The sequence below is a fragment of the Ursus maritimus genome, unplaced genomic scaffold (assembly GCF_017311325.1).
Source record: "Ursus maritimus isolate PB19 unplaced genomic scaffold, ASM1731132v1 scaffold_1, whole genome shotgun sequence".
Classification (NCBI taxonomy): Eukaryota; Metazoa; Chordata; class Mammalia; order Carnivora; family Ursidae; genus Ursus; species Ursus maritimus.
In genome coordinates this window covers 79,346,263-79,368,150 of record NW_024423343.1, presented here as the reverse complement: position 1 = coordinate 79,368,150, position 21,888 = coordinate 79,346,263, and the positions used below count along the sequence as shown (strand labels likewise).

Below are 21,888 nucleotides of genomic sequence, written 5' to 3'. Positions count from 1 at the left end.
AGTGTCTTCATAAAAGTTATAGACTCACTTATTTTTAGCAAGATCATCAAACACAACTCCCTCATTTTCACATATGAAAACAGAGACATAAATTTACTCACAGATCCAGTTACAGTCAGATTCAGGTTAAGCACTCAGATGCAATATATCTACCCTTCTCAGCAAACCACCCCCATCCAACCAAGGTTAACTTATGATCAATTGTGAACAGGCAAGTTCAAATATACTGTTTCCTATACTGATGTCATTCTTTATATACCTCTCATATATATACCATTCTCTGTTCTGAAAAAATTGCTATTCTTTTACCACTGAGGTAAGGAAAACAATAAAAACCACCCTCATTGAAACAAAACTCCCAACAATAAACAAAAGCACCAGTCTAATTAACTGGCTACAGGGAGAACTAACTCTTCTACCTGAAAAAAGTTCAAATACACTCAACCAATTAATTTCCTAATTCTTAAATAAAACAAACCTAACTCAATATACCCACATGTATTTCCTTGAAAAGGTAAGAGGTAAACAAACACAGAATGTCAACATTAGATCTGTGGTACAACATACTTGTGGTGCAATATACTTGTTAATAAAAAAATGGTCTTTTCTAAGTAAATGCACGAAAAAGCACATGCAGGACTAGTCTTTTCTTCCTGTGGAGGCAGACCACACTGCGTAATTGTGAGACAAACCATTAGGCTCCTGTTTAAGAAAGCTAACTGAGCACATCAATTTACCCTGACTTCCTTCAAAAATGTCACCAATGTCACAGAAAAAACAATAAATAGAACAAATCTATGCCATCAGGAAAGCTAAAAAGATGAGATGACCAAAATGCTGAAAAACTTCTATAAGATATAAAGCACACTGACTACACAAAGGGTATTATAACCTAGTATCTGTAAAAGACTTCTGTAACATGTAAGTTTTCTCAGAATTCCAGAATAACCATAAGATCTAAAGGAGCAGGACAACAATCATAAAACATGAGGAAAATGAATGGTAAAGGAGTTTACCAATCTCTAATTTTGGAAACTCAGCAGAAGTTCCATTTATCCTAACTGAAGGCCACAACTATAGTTCTCTACGTAAAGTGACAGCTTCTTCTGAAGATACCTGGGATAGCCACTGAGACCTGAGAAGGGGAAATGGTACCCCAGGTAACTTTCTGACACTAATAGGAGGAGGTCTCATACTCAAAATGCAAGGTTTTCCTTACATCCTAAAAGAAAACTTGGTAATCCCACTTTATTTTAACTAGCTTCCAAAATGGTCTTCGGTGGTTCTTACCTAAGAACTTACCTTCATATCTTTGAGGAATCCCCTACCATGTTATAGAGCTGACCAGTATAAACAAGAGGATATTGTAAATAATGGAGTGTGACTTCTGAGGACAGGCCTTGATTTCACTTAGACCACCTGCCCTGAGGGAAGTCACCTGCCATGTAATGAGGATAGTCAGGCAATTTTATAAAGAGGTTCCTGTAGTAAAGAACCGAGACCTCTTACCAAGAGTCAGTAATAACTTGCCAACCACATGAGTGAACTATTTTAGATGCAGATTCTCCAGCTCCTGTCAAGCTTTCAGATGACCGCAACCCAATTAACATCTTGACTCTAACCTCATGAGNACCATCCACCCGAGCTGCTCTTGAATTCATGACCCACAGAAACACTGTCAGAAAATAAATGCTTTTTGTTTTAAACCACTACTGGTTGCAACTGTTCTGGAATAATTTTCTACATAGCAAGAGATAACCAATACATCCTGCTTTAAAATTTATAGGAAAAAAACCCAACCCACTAATAGTACTGATAATCCATGAGAATTAATCATAAATACTGTTAATTTCCTCTACCAAAAAGAAAAAAAAAATCACAAAATCCAGAGAATGGAATCAAGGTAAAATTTAGAGGAAAACGTAGGGTATTTGTGAGTTAATGAACAATACATATTAGTCTCTAGCCCTGGTTCCTGGCACATACTACTCCTGAAACACTTATAACTTCCTCAGTGTTAAGAGCACCAAAAGCATTTTTTGTTCAAAAATTTGATTTCTGACTCTGGTTCCTACACAAGACTCCTGAAACCCTTTTAATTTCGTGGTTGATAGGAATGTCTTTTGGTCTAATGAGGCAACTCTTGGATACATCCTGGATAAGGAGTGGTTATCAAAAGAGTAAGCCATGATTAGAAGAAGCTTGGAATTTTCAGCCCCAATCCCATTCTCTTGAGAAGGGAGAAGAACTGGAAATGGAGCTGATAATAGATCATGCCTATGTGATAAAGCTTCCACAAAAATCCCACAAGTACAAATTTCAAAGAATTTCTGTGTTGGTGAACACATGGAGATTTAGGGAGAGTGGCATGCTCAGCGAAGACATGAAACTCTACACCCCTTCCAACATTCCTTGTCCTATGCATCTCTTCCATCTGGCTGCTCCTGAGTTACACCCTTTAATAACAAACTGGTAATCTAATAAGTAAAATGATTCTGTTTTGGGAGCCACTCAAAAGGAGCAGATCGTTGGAACCTCTGATCTATAGCAGGTTGGTCAGAAGAACAGGTGACAACCTCGACCTGTAACTGGAACCTGAAGTAGTGAGCGCAGGGGATAGTTTTGTAGGACTGAACCCTTAATGTGTGGAATCTGATGCTATCTCCAGGTAAATAATGTCAGAATTCAGATGAACTGTAGGACATCCAGCTAGTGTCTGAGAATTGCGTGGTGGTGTGGGGAACACTCCCTTCCTAACACTCTTGCTAGAATTGGGTACAGAACTACTTGGTATTAGACAAACTTACACCCTTATTACTAAAGAAACTAAATATGAACTTTGCAACATGTAACTTATAAAACTAAACTGGAATTAAGATGAAATTGTGTATGATGAAAACGAAAAGCAGAAAAATGACAAAATAATTAAGACAAACAGTGAGAAAAAGTAAAGGCAGAAAACATTAAAAAAAAATAGTGATCACAAAAGAAATGGGAAGTGTGTTAAAAATATGCCAAAAAATAACTATAGCACCAAGAAGTTCTGAAATTTAATTTTTAACCAAACATTCAAAAAAGAAGTTGAAAGGGATTTAAACAATTTCAATATCTAGAAAAAAATACAAGCCTTTGGACTTTTTCCTATGTAACTGACACAACCTTTGTTAATAAAACTAGTCAAAAGACCAAAAAAAAATCATTATAGATATATGGCTCACACAAAATTCATAAATAGAATCAAAGATTCTGGATCAAATATTTATTAGATAATAGCCTAATAAATAAAGTATCTTTTGGAAAGTTAAAAATCTGGCTCTTTAATTTATAATAGGATAGGTATCAAAAACCCACTATAAATAATGTTACAAATAAAACCAGAAACAATATATCTGCTCTTACTACTAATAATAAATATTATTCTAGAGAAAGCAAGTAACAACAAAAAAATCCCACTAGAACAATTTCATGTGGTTCCTATATATTAAAGGGCGTTAAGCTCTATTTCTCTTCAAAACAAAAAAAGTTAAACTGCAAGATTTCTTCAATCTGCAAAATGCTAAAATTTAGTACCCCATTTTAATCACTGAAACAATGCGTTTACATATACTTTGTTAAACTATGCATGCTAATTGATGAAAACATGCATATTTCTTAATCAGAGATTATTGTTAAGTCAAGAATCTGTAAGAAGCTCTTATTTCAGTGATTGACTGTAACATCAGTCAAACCGACTGGATGGCTTAGTCGGTTGGATATCCAACGCTTGGTTTTGGCTCAGGTCATGATCTTAGGGTCCTGAGATAGAGCTCCATATCGGGCTCCCCACTCAGGGCACAGTCTGCTTGGGATTCTCTCTCTCCCTCTGCCTCTGCCCCTTCTCCTGCTCACATGCATGTGCGCACTCTCTCTCTAAAGTAAATAAATTCTTACCAAAAAAAAAAAAAGTCCAAGAGACCACTTTGGAGATGAATCCTACCAAACATTTAAAGAAGAGTTAATATTGTTTTTCTCAAACTATTCCAAAAAGTTGAAGGATAACCAAATAAAGACATTACAAAAAAAAGAAAACTACAAGCTGATACCTCTGACGAACACAGAAACAAAAAACCTCAATAAAATAATAGCAATACAAATCCAACAATACATTAAAAAAATCACTCACCATGACCAGGTGGGATTTATTTCAGGGATACAAGGATGGTTCAGCATTTACAAATCAATCAACATAATACTTCACACTAACTAAAGAAAGGATATAAACCATATGATCTCAGCAGATGCAGAAAAAGCACTTAACAAAGTACCACATCCAGTCATGACAAAAACTCTCAACAGAATAGGTTCTGATGAAACATATTTCAACATAATAAAGGCCATATATGAAAAACCCACACCTACCATACTCAATGGGGAAAAACTGGGAGCACTCCCTCTCAGGTCAGGAACAAGACAAGGATGTCCAGTCTCACCAATCTTATTCAACATAGTACTGGAAGTCCTAGCCACAGTAATCAGATGAAGAAAATAAATAAAATGTACCCAAATTGGTAAAGTAGTAAAAAACTTTCACTATTTGCAGATGACATGATATTACATATAGAGAACCCTAAAGACTCCACCAAACCACTAGACCTGATAAATGAATCCAGTAAAGTCAGAGAATACAAAATCAACACACAAAAATCTGTTGCATTTCTATACACTAGTAATGAAGCAGCAAAAAGAGAAATCACGAAAACAATCCTATTTACAATTACACCAGGATAAATAAAATATCTGGGAATAAAATTAAGATTAATAAGTGTGTTACACTGAAAACCATAACATAATGATGAAAGAAATCGAAGACAACACAAATTAAAAGATATTCCATACTCACAGACTGGAAGAACTAATACTATTAAAGTGTGCATACTACCCAAAGCACTCTACAGACTGAATGCAAATCCCTATCAAAATACCAACAGCATTGTTCAGAAAACTAGAACAAATAATACTACGATTTGTATGGAATCACAAAAGATCCTGAATAGCCAAATCAATCTTGGGAAAGAAGAACAAAGTTGGAGATATTACAATCCCAAATTTCAAAGTATACTACAAAGCTGTAGTAATCCCACAGTAGAGTACTGGCACAAACATAGACAAAAGATCAACAGAACAAAATAGAAGATCTAGAAATAAACCCACACTTTTAGAGCAAATTAATCTATGACAAAGGAAGCAAGAGTATACAATGGGAAAAAGTCTCTTCAACGAATGGTGCTGGGAAAACTGAACAGCTACTTGCAAAAAAGAATGAAACTGGACCACTTTTTTATGCCACATACAAAAATAAGATCAAAATGTATTAAAGATCTAAATGGGAGACCTGAAACCATTAAAACTCCTAGGAGGAAACACAGGCAATAATTTCTTTGACATTGGCTGTAGAAACATTTTTCCAGGTATGTCTCCTCTGGCAAGGGAAACAAAAGCAAAATTAAACTAGTGAGACTATACCAAAATAAAAAGCTATTGCCCAGGAAAGAAAACCACCAAAAAAATTAAACAACCTACTGAATGGGAGAAGATATTTATAAATGATATATCTGATTAAGGATTAACATTCAAAATATATAAAGAACTTACAAAACTCAATACCAGAAAACCACAATCCAATTAAAAAGTAGGCAGAGGACCTGAGTAGTCATTTTTCCAAAGACATACAAATGGCCAAGAAACACATGAAAAGATGCTCAGTATCACTAATCATCAGGGAAATGCAAATTAAAACCACAATGAGCTATCATTTTATACTTGTCAAAATGGCTAAAATCAAAAACACAAGAAACAACATTTGGAGAACATGTGAACAAAAAGGAACCTTCCTGCACTGCTGGTGGGAATGCGAACTGGTGCAGCCACTGTGGGAACAGTATGGAAGTTCCCCAAAAAGTTAAAAATATAATTACCAAATGATCCAGTAATTGCACTACTAGGTATTGACCCAAAAAATACAAAAACACTAATTTTAAAAGATGTAGGTACCCCTATGTTTACTGCAGCATTATTTACAATAGCCAAGATATGAAAGCAATCCAACTGTCCGTCCACACATGAATGGATAAAGATGATGTGGTGGACATATATATATTGAAATATATATACATAACATAATGGAACATCACTCAGCCATGACGAAAAAGTGAGATCTTGTCATTTGCAACAACATGGATGAACCTAGAAGATATACCACTAAGAGAAATTAAGTCAACCAGAAAAAGACAAATACCGTAAGAGACCTCACTCATATGTGGAATTAAGGAAACAAAACAAAGAAAAAAAGAGAAAAAACCAAACTCTTTAAGTACAGAGAACAAACTGGTGGTTGCCAGAGGGTAGATGGGTTGGAGGATAGTTAAAATAGATAAAGGAGATTAAGCCTACACTTATCTTGATGAGCAATAAGAAAGGTACAGTGTTGAATCATGTTATACACCTGAAAGTAGTAACTGTATGTTAATTATACTTGGAAAAAAAAACTTAGGAAGAGAATAAAGTAAATTTCATCTTTAAAATGTAGTTCTTTCTCATTAAAATTAAATTTAAAAAGACTAAATGATATCATTTTTGGCATACAAAATTAAAATGTTTGCTCTGTTTGAGTTAAGACGATAGTCTGTATTGGTGAGGTTGTGGATAATAGAAGCAACACAGAAAGATAGTACAACACATATAAGTAGAAGGCTCAATTTTATACACACTTCAATCCTGCAATTCTACTTCCAGAAATTTACTCAAAAGAAATAGTTACAGACATACACAAATATCTAGCTATAAAAATGTTTATCTTTGATTACAAAAAGGAAAATTAAATATCCAATGATAGGACGCTAACTATGTTATACGGTACAATGAAAGACAATTACTCTTCAACTATAATCTTGACTAACTTGGTTTTAAAATAAAAAACAAGAACCAAAAAACAAACAAAAAACCCAAAAAAACCCTACAATTTTTTGTTTGAAAGGATCAAAGCTTTCTGTTCAGCATTTAAGGAGCTTGGAGGCTGACACTCCTGTCCTCACAGCAAGAAAAAAACTTAACGAAGTGAAAAACAACTCTTCTTAGATCTGTAAGAATGAAGTAATAGGGCAAACTGTTTCTTCCAATATTAGATATACATAGGCATATAGAATAACAGCTTATTGGAGCAGAAGCCCAGGAACAGATACTGCATTGAAAGCAATTTCAAAGTACGAAAATTTAAAATGCAACTGACAAATTGCTGGAGGTTCAATGTTGATAAGTTTGAGAATTAACTCCAGGAGGGCCCAGTCTTAGGGAAGACCCCACACTTTTCTGAGTTTTACCTCCAAAAACCCTACTAGGTTTGCACCAAGGATCAGAAAAAAATTTCCTCCTGTTTTAACAGGGATAAAGGAAAAACAGTCATACTGAAATACATCTAGAGTATTCTGTCCTCCTTAGCAAGGCATGCCCACAAAGCAAGGTATTTTACCAGAGCCGAACAGACCTGGGGAAAGGAAACACCCAACTCCAGCCCCTTCTTGCCTTCCTGACTCACCTAAGGGGAATAATGTGTGTTTATTTATGGGGGAAGCTGAGAAGTACCTGTAAAGGTCATAGCCCAGGGGCACAGACTCTCTCACACACAAAACTGAAACCTAATTATAGTAATATATAATGTTTCCCCTCCACCAACATCTTACTACCATACTAATAGGGCTCCTGTATTAAAGCAGGAGTAAAAGAACTCTCAAGAATCTGTTTATGAAATCTCTAGGGAATTCCAAAGAAAATGATGGAGACAAAAGCAAAAACACAAGAGGAAATTTTAGCTTTTGACACCTATGGGTACAGCAAACAATAAACACAGCCTACCATTAAGCTGAATAAACACAAAAATCTCACACTAAAGACTTATTTACCTCAGTACTTTATACACAGTATATCATTTCTAGCTTTCAACATAATGTTACAAGGCCTACCAATAGGAAAAAAGAAAAAACATAGCTTGAAGAGACAGAATGAGACTCAGATGTGACAAAGATTTTGGAATTAACAGACAGGGAGTATAAAACTTTGACTAATATGTAAGGGCTCTAAAGGAAGAAGCAGGTAACCTACAATCAGAGAGGGACATTTTAAGCAAAGATGAAATTTCTAAGAATGAATCAGAAGGAAATACCAAAAATCAAAAACACTAAAAGAGAAATAAAGAATGCTTTCATATGGTTAACAGTACACAAATGACTAAGGAAAAAATATTGTAAGGAATAGTAGTAAGAAATTACAAATACCCTGTTACATGATACTAACCATTAAATGGTGTAGTGTTTTTTTGAAAATGGGTTTGGATTGCTCATACATGTAAACTGCAAACTCTACAACAACTGCTGAGAGAAATAAAAAAAATATAATATAGCCTGAGTGAGAGAGAGAGAAAAGCCCTGAATAATGTAAAATGCTCAAAACAAGAAAAAGCAGAAAAAGAGTAGAGGACAAAAAAAGAAACAAAGAACAAGGCAACAAAGGCAAAACAGCAATAAATCTGGTAGCTATTAATCCAACTATGTCAGTAAGGACTTTAAATATCAGTGGTTGAAGTAAATACAACAAATACAAAAAAGACTGTCGGAGTGGGTAAAAAAACAAAACCGAATTATATGTGGTCTCCAAGAAACTTACTTTAAATATAATGGAACAGATGAAAGTGCAGAGACAAAGATATACACCAATCAAAAGAAAATAAAAAAGCTGAAGGAACTACACTAATTTTGGACAGAACAAATTTCAAAGCAGGCAGACATATCAGGAATAAAGGGTAAAGGATAATGGAGTTAATTCTCCAATAAGATATAATAATACTTAATGTGTGCATGCCTAACAGAGGGTCAAAATACATGCAGTAAAAAAGTGGTAGAAATGCAAGAAGAAACTGATGAATCATTCTTAAACTTGGAGACATCAATATCCCTCTATTGGTAATTGATAGAAAATCAGAAAAGACATACCTGAATTGGACAGGACCATCAGTCAAATGGATCTAATTGATATTTATAGAATACTGCATTCAACAAGAACAGACTACACAATCTTTTCTCAAGCTCACATGGCACATTCACCAGTGAAGACCACATTCTGAGCCATAAAATACACCTCACATTTGAAAGACTAGAAATCATATAAAGTATGGTGTAACATCATGATGAAATTAAACCAGAAAGAAAGAATAGAAAGACACCAAGAATATCCCATAATACAGAGATGAAATACATGACAGAATACAATTCTAAATAACACATGGGCCAAAGAAGAAAAACCAAGAAAAACAAAAATTGGGAAAGAAATGAAAATGCATACAGAATGCAACCAAATGTAAGAGATGTTGCAAAAGCAGTCCTTAGAGGACAACTTATAGTACTGAACAAATATTATCAGAATAGGAAAAAAAAAAACCCTAAAAAAGCAATAATCTAAGTTTCTACCTTAGGAAACTAAAAAAAGAAAAGCAAATTCAATAATTTGCAAAAGAAATAATACAAATTAGAGCAGAAAGCAATCAGGAAAATCAACAAAATAACTGGATCAGTTTAAATTTAAAATTTATTAACATCTTGCCAGGCTAAGAACAAAAGATTTTAAAAAAACACAAATGACTAATACCAGAAATGAAAGCAAGACCATCAGTACTGACCCTATAAACATTAAGATGATGATAAGAGAAAATTATGAACAACTATGCCTGCAAATTTAACACCTTGATGAAATGGACCAATTCTCTGAAAGACAAAACCTAACAAAATATATGCAAGAAAAAATAAACAATTTGAATACATTTATATGTATTAAAGAAAGTGAATCAGTAAATAACCCTCCAAAACAGAAATCATCAGGCCTAGATTGGTCCACTGGTAAACTCTACCAAACATTTAAGGAAGAAATGATATCAATTCTCCACAAATGATACCAAGTCTCTTCCAGGAAATAAAGGTGAAGGAATACATTCTAACTCATTGTATGAGGTAAGCATTGCCCTAATAAGAAAACCACACAATGACATTACAGAAAGGAAACCTACATATCAATATCTTTCATAAATACAGATGCAAGAATTCTCAACAAAAAATTAACAAATTCAATCACACACTATATGCAGATAATTACACACAAAAAATAAGTGGGATTCATTCCAGGTATGCAAGGCTCATTCACCATTCCTAAAGCAAATGATGCAATCCATAACATCAACAAGATTAATAAAAAGAATAATATTTTATCAAGAGACGCAGAAAAAACATTTCACAAAATCCAACACCCATTCAAAAATACACTAGGAATTGGGGAACCTGGATGGCTCAGTTAGTTAAGCGTCCAACTCGTGATTTTAGCTCAGGTCATGATCTCAGGGTTATGAAATTGAGCCCAGCATCCAACTTTTTGCTGGAGGTGAAGCCTGCTGAAGATTCTCTCTCTCCCTCTTCCTCTGCTCCTCCCCCACACGCTGTATCTGTCTCCTTCTCTCTCAAAAACAAATAAAACAAAAACCACTAGGAATAGAAGGGAACTTCCCAATGGAAAAAAAACTTAAAAAAAAAAAAAAAACTACAGCCAACACCATTTTTAATAGTGAGAAACTACATGCTTTCCCACTCAGATCAAGAACAAGGATCACCACTGGTATTCAAAATGTTACTTGAACCCATAGCTAATGCAGTAAGACAAGAAAAGGAAATAAAAGGTATACAGACAGGGAGAAAGAAAGAAAACAGTCTCTGTCTGCTGATAACAAGATCATGTATGTAGAAAATCCCAAAGAATACATACACACAAACAACTGAAGCAAAGTTGCAAGATACATAGTTAATATACCAATATCAACCACTTTCCTACACACCAAAAATGAACTGGAATTTGAAATTAAAAACACAGTACCATTTATATTAGTACTAAAATAGAAAATCCCACAAAAAACTTACATATAAATCTAACAAAAGATGTACATAAGGAAAAATACAAAACTCTGATAAAAAAATTAAAGAGGACCTAAATAAATGTACAGATATTCCATGTACATGCATAAGACAACTCAGTATTGTTACTATGTCAGTTCTTCCAATCTTGATTTATAGATCTATTCTGTGGATAAATAAACTGATTGTAAAGTTACATGGAAAGGAAAAAGACACCGAACAGCCAACACAATACTGCACCAGAACAAAGTTTGAGGCTGGAAACTACCCCACTACAAGACTTACTATAAAGCTAGGCAAATATATACAACTGACCTTTGAACAACAAGAGTTTGAACTGCTTGGGTCCACTTATACACACTTATTTTAATATATAAATTCAGTACCGTACTGTAAACGTATTTTTTCTTCCTTATGACTTTTTTTTTTTATTTTATTTTTATTTATTTGACAGAGACAGCCAGTGAGAGAGGGAACACAAGCAGGGGGAGTCGGAGAGGAAGAAGCAGGCTCCTAGCAGAGGAACCTGATGTGGGGCTGGATCCCAGAATGCCGGGATCACACCCTGAGCCAAAGGCAGACGCTTAACGACTGCGCCATCCAGGTGCCCCTCCTTATGACTTTCTTAATAACATTTTCTTTTCCCTAGATCACTTTAGGAATTAAGCATATATTACATATTATGTATAAAATATGTGTTACCAACTGCTTATGTTATAGGTAAGGGTTCCAGTCAACAGTAAGCTAGTAGTAGTTAAGTTTGTGGGGGAATTAAAAAGTTATACACTCATTGTGAACTGTATAGGGGGGCTGCAACCTGGGTTGTTCAAGCTTCAACTGCATAATGTCGCAATGGTGAAAGAATAGAAAAATAAATAAATGGAACATAACAGAAAACCAAATATAGACTCACATAAATATTTTTGAAAAAGAAGAAAAGATAATTCAACAAATAAAGTCTAATACCACTGGAACAAGTGAACAGATGTGGGCAAAAAACTGAGTTGACAAAGAACTTAAAACTTTCACAAAAATTAACACTAAATGGATAATAAACCTATACATTAAATGTAAAACTGTGTAACTTCTAAAAAGGAACACAGAAAAAAATCTGTTACTTTGGGTTTGGCAATTTTTTTTTTTTTTTTTAAAGTAGGCTCCATGCCGGGCTCCAATGCAGGGCTTGAATCCATGACCTGGAGATCAAGACCTGAGCTGAGACTGAATCAGACGCTTAACTGACTGAGCCAACCAGGTGTCCTTGGCAATGAATTTTTAGATACAACATCAAAAGCACAATCCAGGAAAGAAAACATTGATAAACTGAATTTTATTTAAATTAAAAACTTTTGCCCTGCAAAAGACACTGTTAAGAGAAGACAAGCCAAAGACAAAGAAATATTTGCAAAACACATATATGATAAAAGACTGGTATCCAAAACATACAAAGTACTATGAATTTTCCTTAATAAGAACATATCAATACTGGTTCATCAACTGCAACAAACATAACACTCTAGGCAAGATGTTAACAATAACGTAAACTGGGTTAATACTAGGGGACCTAGGCCAGTGGGAATATATGGGAATTCATTATACTCTCACGTCAATTATTCTGTAAATCCTAAAACTGCTCTAAAAAATGAGTCTATTAATTTAAACAAAATCCAAAAAGGAAAAAAAAAAAAAAAAAAAAGGATGGATCAAAGTCACAGTCTTCACTTTTCCCTGCCGTCAACTATGGTGATTCTCAAACACGTGGAAAACTATAGGCCCAAAAACTCTTTACTCCCTTTAATGACAATTTGTGAAAAACCCAGGTGGGAACACAAACTTATGAAAGATTTGTGAAAATGAAATGTTAAGTACAAAAGGTAGTCACTTTCAAGAACATAAAACAAGCAACCTATAAAATGAAGTAAAAATCTCTGTAAAATACAGTGTATGGGCAAAATCTGCTATGAGAGAATATGACCCTATAAGGATGTTTCCTGTAAGGATGTTTGCAAAACAATGGTAAAAACAAAAAACAAACAACCAAAAGAACAAAACAACAAAAGACAATAATGGTAATTCAAAGGAAATATTAACTACTTTAAAGATATTTTAAAATTAATTCATCTGTTTGTTCTTAAATCAGAAGACTAGAATATTTACATATGAAAGTAAGAATATTTATACATGAAAACAAGAAAAATTTCTGTATTTTATTCATCCTTGTCAACACTGATCATGGTACTATTCAGGAACATAACTAATATATAATTTGACTATATAAAGTTATCAGTGCTGTGACACTAAACATTTTATTTTAGCTTCTAAACATGTCACATATAAAATTTGTTTCAATATAATTTTTAATACATGATGCCCACCAGACATTGCATCAGAGTGGTCTATATATAACACATTGGACACGATTCAACAACAGAGGTCTAATGGCTATTAGTTGCAACACAGATTTTAAAGGAAGTATTTTTGGTGTTTATTCATTGTAAAGTAAACTAAGACATACACAAACCTAGAAGTGATTATTTTAAGAAAACAACATAAGTTGACATTTCTAGGTCATCTACATAAAAAATGTATATTCTTATAATGGTGTCAAGATGAAAGCATATGGGAGTAAGTGAAAATGTACAAGTGCACTAAAAGAAAAGCTAACACACTTAGACCTTTAATCTTGTCAAATCTGACCTCAATCTTTTGGTCAAAACTTCATAGTAATTTCATTGCCTTATTAATCAAAGCAGTAAAATATCTAAGATTTTATTGTGTTTTTACTGAAGATGAGAAGGGACACTGGAAGAAGAATGTGATATTAAGGGGAAAAAAGAAATGAAGAAAAACTAGCAACCCCATCAGATGCTTCTTTGAAGATAAGCGCCTAGGAAAGAATCTGGAGTGAAAAGAGGGAATAAAGCTGAAATAGAAAGGGAAAAACTGTCAATTCCAGATTTCATTTACCTCCTAATTTATAATGTTCAACTCATTTTCCAATTTAAGCATCTCGTAAAACGTAGTCTCATGGGCCAATCCTGTTCAAATAACATAAACACATAACAAGGAGGTCACTTAATAACCAGTATTTTAATTTGGGCTAGAATTCATCTTCAAAAAACTGAATTACTAAAATAGTTAAAATTAAATGGAGACCTCTATCCCACTCCATTAAAAGACAAGGTTCTATAGAGTAACAGAGGAGAACTCTACATTGGGGAATAGCAGGCACAACAGAAGATGAGAGTATCATTTAAAAAAAATCAGGGTGGCTCAGCTGGTTAAGCAACTGACTCTGGATTTCGGCTCAGGTCATAATCTCAGGGTTGTGGGATGGGGCCTTGTGGGAAGGAGCCCCATGTAGGGCTCCATGTGTGGAGTCTGCTTGTCCCTCTCCCTCTGTTCCTCCCTTCCCCCACCCCTCCACTGTTTGCTCACTCTATTGCTAAAATAAGGAAATAAATAAAATCTTTAAAACCAAAATCAAATGTTGTGATTCTTGTGCTGTTTTCACTTGGTTCTCAGGCTTATGCTACAAACAGGGTTTCTCATTGTAGGCACTAATGACATTTTGAACTAATTCTTTGATGTGGGCAGCTGTCCCATGCATTATAAGATATTCAACAGCACCTGCAGACTATCCAACAATTTTCAATAGCAATTCACACTTAATAATCACACATGACTCTAGACATTGCCAAACGTCTCCTGGGGGTCATAGTGTCAAAGCCGAGAAGCACTGACTTAGAGGCAAAAGACTGGAAAATTCTTTTCATTGGGCTCTTATTAGCCCAAGAAAAGGCTTCCAAATAACACCAAAAAGTGGTTCTTAAGGTTCCCCCACCAAATATGCTCTAGTCAAATACTTCCACAGGGAGATCCATTAATATCTAGCAAGCCTTAGTCAAATTCACAGAGCATGAAACAACTTCTTAAAGCTCTTTACATAAATTTGAACACAACCAAGGACCACAAGATAGCTGATGAAAGCCTTTAAAACGTCCTAACAGAAAGGATAACTTGGAGAAAAGAGAGTAAGTAGGGAGAAAAAACTTTAAAACATAACTTTAATTAAATTCATAAAGAGAAAAATATCAGGATGACATTTAAAAAATGCAGAGATCAAAAAAAGTACTGCAAATTAAAAACATAACAATAGAAATTAAAGTCTCAAATGTTTAAAAAATTAAATAAGTTTTCAAGAAACGGTAAAGCTAAAGACTGGCAAAAGATCAAATATGGGAGAAAAGAAATACATTTAAGAATATAATGTCTAGGGGCACCTGGGTGGCTCAGTCGTTAAGTGTCTGCCTTTGGCTCAGGGTGTGATCCCGGAGTCCTGGGATCGAGCCCCACATCAGGCTCCTCCTATGAGAGCCTGCTTCTTCCTCTCCCACTCCCCCTGCTTGTGTTTCCTCTCTCGCTGGCTGTCTCTCTCTGTCAAATGAACAAATAAAATCTTTAAAAAAAAAATGAAAAAAAAAAAAAAAAGAATATAATGTCTTACTGCTACTTCAGAACCAAAAACACAGGCAAGGAAATTATAGTAAAAGTATCAGAAACTTCCTCAGAGCTAAGGAATACAAGTTGCCAGACAGAAAGAACCCATGAAATGCACAACAAAGTGGATGTCTATAGACTCAAACTTACCTCACATCACTGTGACATTTCAGAACACAAGGTACAACAAAGAGAACGTTCTATAAGCTTCAAACAAAAAGGGTGTAGGAGCTTCCACTGGGAAGAAAAAAGTTAAATGCAAATTGCTGAAAATATGGCCTCAGATTTTATATCAAACACTAAGGATTCCTTCACAATTCTGAAGAAAAACATTTCCAACTTAGAATCCTACAGTTGAACTAAATTAGGGTAATCTAAAGATAATTAGAGGTGCATAACGCCTCAAAACATTTGCCACTTAGCTACTGGAGACCGTGACCAAACAAAATGAGGATAACCATTAACCTTAATAGGTAACTATTAACCCTTTAATGATGATAACCTACATTAAAGAAATTCTAAAGCATGTACTCAAAAGAAAAAAGATCCCCAAAGAAAATTCAGAGATGCAAACATTAACACAAGCAAAGAATTACATGGGATATAGGAGAGGATCCATACAGAGAGGCTGCATGTGGGGCAACCACATCAAGCAGCCAGCCTAACCTGGAGATCAGAATGTTATAGGAGAAATTTTTCAATAATGGTTTAATTGATTAAAAAAAAAAAAAAGATAATTCTGAACCTATGGAGAGCAGATGCTGACAACACGCAGATTTTTGGGGACTGAATTAATGATAAATATTGAGAAAATATAAAACATAAAATGGTTATCTACCAAAAACTAAGGTATCACTGGAATGATGGGGGAGGGCTTGGGTATTTGTGGGAAAAACCTAAATTTACACTATCCATAGACGAAGTCAATAGATTATACCTAAAATGGAAAAATCAAGTGGTGGCATATGTTATCTAGAAATATGGGAGTTAAGTATCAAAAAAATCTGCCAAAAAAGTTTAAAAAGTGTTTCCCCCTAGAGATGGGGAAATGGGGGCTTTAACAGCCACCCTGCCTAACATCACACCCTTCCTGGGGCTTAGCAAGATGTGGGCATAAAGGCCCAACCGTTTCGGTCCACCATGGTGCAACTCTGGTGGGCCACATTCTGGAGAATTAAACTGGTGATAAATAAATCTAAGCTGTTTTTAATAAGCCATGTAGAAGTAGTTAATATTTCAAGAACATGTTCTTTTACATTTTAAACTATTTAAACTTTTGAACTACTTAAACTATTTAAAATTTTACATTTTAAACTATTAACTCAAAAACTGCTTGAATTATTTTCTAAATTTTAAGTAACTTGGGGGACACCTGGATGGCTCAGTTGCTTAAGCGTCTGACTCTTGATTTCAGCTCAGGTCATGATCTCAGGGTTGTTAGATTGAACCCTGCGTGGGCCCCACAGGCTGAGAAAGTAGAAGAAAGGATGAACTCCTGGTAGCTTTCCTGGGCTAAGAGGGAAAAAAATCAAAGCACAGGACCCACCAAAAGTGGGATGCAAATAAACCATCACCCAATTTAAGTTGAGATCCTAAGGGCAACATCATTAGGATCAGGGAGAATTGAATGCAAAACAGAACTCATGACTCATGACTTGAAACCTTGCTTAATGGCCTGTGTGTGTGTGTGTGTGTGTATACACAAAAAAAGACATATATATATGTACATATATATATATACACATATATAAAAACATATATAAAAATATATATATATATAAATAAAACAAGTAATCTTAAGTATTGAACATGAACTAAGTGACTTGGGACTGGTAGCATGCCTAATCATCTTCCCTAGGAAAACATGCCTTCTTGAAAAAGACACCATTATCCTAAGATTTAAATAATCCTATAATTTTTCAAATCCAACAACTAGCACATAGGCACACAAGAAAAAAAATCATGAACCAGCAGAAAGAGACCCTTAAAAAATTAAGAAACTGAAATTATCAGTCAAAAACAACAACTTACAAATACTGTGCCAATAAAAGCCACAACTGTAATTTTTAGCAAGTAGCTAGAAACAGTAAGAATTTGGGTGATTTACTGCTTAAAAAGACACTGATCCAGAGATTCAAGCATCTCAACTATCCCAAAACAGGAAAAAGAATTCTATATAAAACATCATAAAGCAACAGCAGAAAACAAGACAAAACATTTTTTAGATATTTCTTTCAAAGCAGCAAATATTAGATTGACAGCTGACTTCTCAAAATCACTAATGGAAGCCAAAAAAATCAAAAAGCAAAAAACCCACAGTGGAACATTATCTTCAAGATTCTGAAAAACAACCACAATCTACAATTAAAAAGACCCAAAACATTCTTCAGGATTGAAGATGAAACAAGACACTGAAGGTAACCAAAAAATTAAGATAATTGGCCATCACTGTATCTGTATTAAAGATATTCTAAACAGTGTATTAAAAGCAAAATGAAAAAGTTCTTCAAAGAAAATTCAGAGATTTAAAAATTAATGAACTGAAAATGGTAAAAGTATAGGAATATGTAACTGAACACTGATGTTCAGAATAGTACTGTCCAAGTGAAATACAATACCACTCACACATGTAATTTAAAATTTTCTAGTACCCGCATTAAAAAAAAACAAGGTAAAATTAATTTACTATAATTTCAACATGCAATCATAATAAAAAGCTGAATTATTTTATTGTTTCCATACTAAGTCTCAGAAATCTGGTATTTGGCATTTACAGAACATGACAATTCAGATGCTAAATTGTCATCAGAAATACTTGATCTTTATTTTTACAGTTTCCAGCTGAAATGTACATTTACATATCCAAGTTGTTACAAACAAACTTAAGGGTTTTTCAACACCTGAATCAAGTATCAATTTTCAAATTTAAATTAACACTACATAAAACTAAAAATTCAGTTCCTCAGCAACACTAATCACATTTCAAGTGGTCCATGCCAGCTACAAGCCGGCTACGGTACAGAACCTCTTCCTTTGAGTTAAAATTACAAATAAATTTAAAATAATACTAATAACATATAAGCCAGTAAGAAATGAAATGATAAAATCATCCAGGAAGCAAGAAATGCTCCAAGCACAGAGAAAGTATTTGCCACACTACACTGGTAAAATCTTTAGGTAATAGAAACATTGTGATAAGGAAAAGACATTTCAAATAAGAAATCAAAATAGCCAATAATTTTTTTACAAAATGTTCAAAGTCCTTAATAACCAGAGCACTGTAAATTAAAACAATAACATAAAGCCACATTCATCAGGTTGGCAAAAATAAAAAACATCAACTGTTGGTGAGACTGTAGAAAACAAGTTATGTATCATATACTGCTGGTAGGAGCATAAATTGATATATCTATTTTGGAAAAGTTTGACATAATCTACACTCTACAAAAATGAATGCTATGTGCATAGCATTTGTTAAACACTGGGCACAATCCAAAAGTCCATCAATCTTAGATTAATTAAATTGTGGTTTATTCATAAAAGGACTTACTACACCACTTACTATAGATATTACTATACAAAAAGGAAAAAAAAAACATGTACTACAGCTAAATCTACTAACTGGGTTAAATACTGGTAACATGAGAGGCAAGTAATACATAATGTTTAATTCTTTTCATATAGGTAAGATACAGGCAAAATTCATCTACATCGTGTAGGAATGCTGACACTGGTAGTTAAAAAATACTTGAAGTAAAAACAGGAAATAATTACGATAAAAAATGGGAAATAATTACCATAAAAATTCAGTTAGTGTTAACCTCTCCAAGTGGTGAGCAGAATATTCAGGAATGGATGGGGGGAGGAGGAGGTCTCCAGTGCCAAGAATGTTCTAGTTCTGACTTTGGTAGTGATCACCAGAGTGTTCACTTAGTAATTATTCATTATACTGCGTACCTATGATTTGTGCATTTTTTGCATATTTAGTATCTTAACATAAAAAATTTAAATTTGTTACCGAAGGCACTTAAATTGCTTTGCTATAACTTTTTTTCTTTTATAAAGTAGTAAATGTTTAGTTGCAATATGAACAAAATTTTAAGGCACAAGAATCTAGTTTTTATTCCATTTGACAAAACCACTACACACAGGGAAAGAAGCACTAGGCAATGATGTATAAACAGGGTCCACTGACAAAATGTAGAAAAGTAGCAACTTTGATAGTGTATCCTAAAGAACTCATCACAGAATTAAATAATACCAATACAACAAACATGAGGAATTTCAGATTATTGGTCTTAAAAGAAACCATGAAGGGTGATAATCTTTCAAAGTACTTTTACCAAAGGTAACTGAAAGACCGCAATGGTTCTAATTAAGATTGTGTGAAATGAATATGAAAAAGAAACGGTGATATTTTACTTAAAAAGCCTTACTAATGTAAATTCATGAATTCTTTATAGTTCGAATTATTATCTTATGAGGGAAACATTTCCAGCAAAAATAGTTGGCATTTAATTGAGAAACCAAAGGCTCTAAATCCGAGACTAGTAACCAAAGAAACTTAAAATATCCATTTAAAAATCTCTCATCTACACTACAGAAAAGGGAAATTTTATGTTTCTTCTCTATAAACCGTAACAACATCGAGGACAAAATCCCATATCCCTTTTTGAGAACAAGCATAGGAGCTGGGTTGCAGCAACAACGTCAAGACATGGTAGGGAAATTCCATGCAAGACTTCTCAGCTTGCTCCCTCCTCCCCAAAACCACTCCAGAATTCTAAGGAGCATAGCGAAGTAAGGAATGATGGTCAGAATACCCAATGCAAGTAATGCATCTAATGCCAGAAGTTGTCAAAATTCACACATGGAGCTTTTCTCTCCCCCTGCTATGAACTGAAGAAACAGTCAACACAGTCAACTGCAGAGGCTCCAAAGATCCCATTTCTCTTTAGCAGCAGGATCATCAAATTTCTCACCACCACCCGTTGTAGTCAAAACCCCGCCAGAGATCTACTTTCATGAGGAATCCCTGCATGCTTCAGGGACCTGTCGGTAACCTTACAGGAAAGCCACGAGACCGAAGGAGCCTGCCTGATTTCCGGCCTGCCTGGCCTAACCAAGCCTGCCCCCTTCCCGCATTCCCAGTCTCCGCAACCCTCCGTCCTCATTCTTTCCGATTCGCCTTTCGCCACCGGCTACCTTGGCCTTCGTTTTGAGGCCAGCCTACCCCATGTTACCTCTCACAGAAAAGTCTGCCCTTACGAGGGCAGACTGAATCTGGCGACCACTGGAATCGCTTCGCAGAAGCCACTCGCCGCGTAGTCTGCTCAGCTTCACCTGCTACTGCCAACGGTACACCACTACTCCCGGCATTCCCCGCGCACGCATCGCGTCTCCAACCCCGCCCCACTCCCGCCCAAACACGTGACTTACTTGCGTCTCCGTTCACGCCCACTTCCGTTCCTCCACTTTCCCTTAGGAGAGAGGAGGGGGCAGGGGGTGTTAAAGAGTAGCGACTTCCTCCTACTCCCCGCCCCCGCCCCTCTACCCCCCGCTACAATGTCTTCCGGGTCGCCAGTACCTCGGAGCCTTCTGGGAAACCGTATCATTTCCTCCCCTCCCCCTCCTCCTGCCTTCAACCAACCAGCCTCCCGTCAGGGAGGGACATGCGCAGTGAGTGCCTCCCGTCTCTTCTACCCGAACCCCCCCTCCCCCCCCCCAGCAGAGAGACCCCAGCAGCAGCAGCAGCTGATGATGAAGAGAGAGGCAGTGGCAGAGGGGGGGCACCTTTTATTTCTATTTTTAAAGGGACAGGACACTAATTTTACCCCACTTCAACCTTGAATTGAGGGGGGTGGGGGGAAGGCGGCTGAGTTCCTTCCCCCACCCTCCAGCCCTGAGACCTGAGAGGGGGATTGAGCCTTAGAGAGAAGAAGAAGGAGTTTCTTCTTCTTCGAAAACCCCCATCCACGACTCCTACCCCCTCACCCCTCCACTAGCCTCCCTCCCGAGCCCCCTCCACCCTCCTCCTCTTTGGCCGTGAGAGGAGGAGAGAAAGAGACCAAAAGCCTCTTAGCAACACAGACCCTTCTCTGCTGCTGCTGCTGCTGCTGCTGCTACTGCTGCTGCTGCTTGGCCCTGGCTGGAGACATCTCACTACACCCAGGAGCAGCCACTTCCCCAGCTCTCCTCCTCCTTCGCCTCCTCCTCCTCCACTCCCCCCCCCTTTATTACCCTTTGTGTCATCCTCCACAGCTCCAGGGAAGGCACTCAAAAGTGGGGGGCAGGAAAGGTAAGTGTGTCTGTGGGGGCTTCATTGCCTTCCTCTGGCTCTGACTTTAACTCCGGGGCAACAGTAGCACCAAACCACATACGCAGTGGAGCTCCGGGGTGAGGAGGGGGT

General features: G+C 35.8%; 1 protein-coding gene and 1 long non-coding RNA gene across 6 annotated transcripts in view; one reads left to right on the top strand and one right to left on the bottom strand.

Annotated features, from left to right (window-relative positions):
- The window catches only part of ORC4 (origin recognition complex subunit 4), an 86,424-nt gene extending 65,396 nt beyond the window's left edge, over positions 1 to 21,028 (bottom strand). Inside the window, exon 1 of one of the 5 annotated variants that reach the window (XM_008695887.2) lies at positions 20,919 to 21,028. The gene's annotated coding sequence lies outside the window, so the exon portion shown is untranslated. Of the gene's footprint in view, positions 1 to 20,722; positions 20,865 to 20,918 lie in introns of those variants that run through there. The other 4 variants (XM_008695885.2, XM_008695888.2, XM_008695884.2 and 1 more) reach the window with 4 other exon arrangements.
- Positions 21,029 to 21,168: 140 nt separating this feature from the next.
- The window catches only part of LOC103667708, a 4,233-nt gene continuing 3,513 nt past the window's right edge, over positions 21,169 to 21,888 (top strand). Inside the window, exon 1 of the long non-coding RNA XR_569843.2 lies at positions 21,169 to 21,777. This is a non-coding gene — a long non-coding RNA (uncharacterized LOC103667708). The remainder of the gene's footprint in view (positions 21,778 to 21,888) is intronic.